The sequence below is a fragment of the Pteropus alecto genome, unplaced genomic scaffold, assembly GCF_000325575.1.
Source record: "Pteropus alecto unplaced genomic scaffold, ASM32557v1 scaffold104, whole genome shotgun sequence".
Classification (NCBI taxonomy): Eukaryota; Metazoa; Chordata; class Mammalia; order Chiroptera; family Pteropodidae; genus Pteropus; species Pteropus alecto.
In genome coordinates, this window is record NW_006436664.1 from 3,067,162 (window position 1) to 3,069,401 (window position 2,240).

At 38.8% G+C, this 2,240-nt stretch overlaps 1 pseudogene; it reads right to left on the reverse strand.

The window, feature by feature from the left end:
* Positions 1–725: 725 nt before the first annotated feature.
* On the reverse strand, positions 726–964 carry LOC102887171 (annotated as a pseudogene).
* Between the last annotated feature and the right edge of the window lie 1,276 nt (positions 965–2,240).

Genomic DNA, 2,240 nt, shown 5'->3' on the forward strand with positions numbered 1-2,240 from the left:
CTAAGGATGGAAGTGGTGATTTCCAAGCTTCTAATAAATTGGACCCTGAGCTGGAAATCTAGGTATTTTTTTTATAGTACCTAGCACTGTGCTAAACAAGTATTGGCACAGCAAGTCTTGGCTTGTGTGTCCACCAATGCTACCTGGCTTATTTTCCCACTACTTCCCACAGCTGCACAGGATACTGTTCTTGCCAAGGGAAGAGTTAGAGCTTTGACAAATGTGTTTGAATGGCGATCAATCCCTGAAACATAGGCACTTAGTACTCAGAGTAAGTGATGAATGACAACTACACTTAATACAGGGATTGTCCCACTCAGTTTCTTGTTTCCTTGCCCCAGACACACACACGCATGTGTGCACGTGCGCGCGCGCACACACACACACACTTGCATTATGGCCAGAAAACACTTCCTTGTTGGGCTTGAGCCTCACCTTCCTTAGGAAGGGGCATTTTGGAAATTTCCTTCCTTCCTTCCTTCCTTCCTTCCTTCCTTCCTTCCTAGAAATGTTAAAGTTAGTTTCTGTCTTGTATCCTTCCTTCCTTCCTTCCTTCCTTCCTTCCTTCTTTCCTCTTTCTTTCCTTCCTTCCTCCTTTTCCCTCCCCTTCCCCACATCTGCCTTTATTGTGAGCAGTAGGTAGGACACTTTTAGCAAATATTTGAAAAAATTAATTTACAAAAACAGGGATTCAGTGAAGCTGCTTGGTTGGAACCCTTGGGAGCTCATATAAAGATGCCTACCAAAAGCAGCATGAAGAAGATCCCAAAGCCTATGAAGAGTGAGGCCACGAAGGAGAAGGAGCTCTTTGTAGATGTCCCAAGAGCACTTGGTGGAGATGACCTCATAAAGGAGGAACCAGTTGGTGAAGAATGTACCAATGGCCAACAATACCATGGTTGGATGGGGGAAAGCAGCTGAGTCTACTGGGCTAAGTATATCTGCTCATGGTCTTGAGCTCCATTTCACCAGGCTCTAGGTAATCTGCTGCTCTGCCATCGGAAGCCTCTTTCCTCTTTTTAATATTAGTAGTTAGCATGATTATGTTCCATTAAACATTTTTTTATTATTGTTAATGTTAGTTTTTAGCAGAATAAGTCAATTTAGCTGATGATGATTGCTTGGTGAGAGTTTTCAATACTAATTTGAAATGCGAATTAATATAAACAATTACCAGAGAGTCTACACAGTCTTAAAATGGAAGACTTTAAATGACATTTCCCTGGCAATTTGTGTGAATCCCAAATATTAGGCATTCTCTTTATTGAGTACACTAAATACACATCCAAAGCCCAATTTGAGTTTGCCATCACATAATCATTCTTAATTGTAGCCAGCTCTGAAATAATGATGACCTTATTAACTAACAGTTACCTAAAGAATTACTTCCTAGTCTGGGAACATATTTGGAAAGACAGATACCTTATGTGCTGGGCATGAGTTCTGATGGTCTCAGAAAATGAAGACCCACATGACACTTTAGGAAGATGGACTTATTTTTTTCTCATTCAGAAAGAAGGGAACTAATGTTTATTGAGTCTTTTTTTGTGTCAAACACTTTATATTCATTCGATAGTCAATGAATATTTATTGAGTAGTACCATGGTTTTGCAATATATTTTAATTGCTAGGGATGCCATGGGAATAAGACAGATGAGCTCCCTTCTCTCATGAATCTTATATTCTGGTTGGGATAGTAAAATAAATCCAGAGAATGAAAACTACCCTGACTTCAGGTAGAGAATGGCTGAGTGAATGGAGAAGAAAAGAGAGCATATTAGGTAGGGTAGAGCAAGTAAGACCTCTTTGAAAAGGTGGCATTTGCATTGAGCTATTAAAGAGCCGACCACTCATTTTTTAATTTTCACAAAAATTTGAGACAAAGGTAGCATTAGTTGAGCTGGTACAGGCAAATAAATGAATTACTTAGCTAGGTTAAGTAATTTCCCTAAAGTTATGTAGCCTTCAAATCCTATTCCATTTGCCTCCAAAACTACTAACTGCCCACCACATCCCACAGGTCCTTGTTCACCAGCTGCATCAGGCTTGGGCAGAAATAAGCTCTTTGTTTACCCTATTTTGGACTTTAGATTTTCATGGACAGAGAATTTTCTGAGAAAATTCACATTGGGTCATCTATTTCCTTAGTGAAAACATCAAAAAAAAATAATAATAAGATAGCCACTTAATTTTAATTAGCTTTTCATTAAAAAAAAAAAGATATTTTAACACCAAAAAAA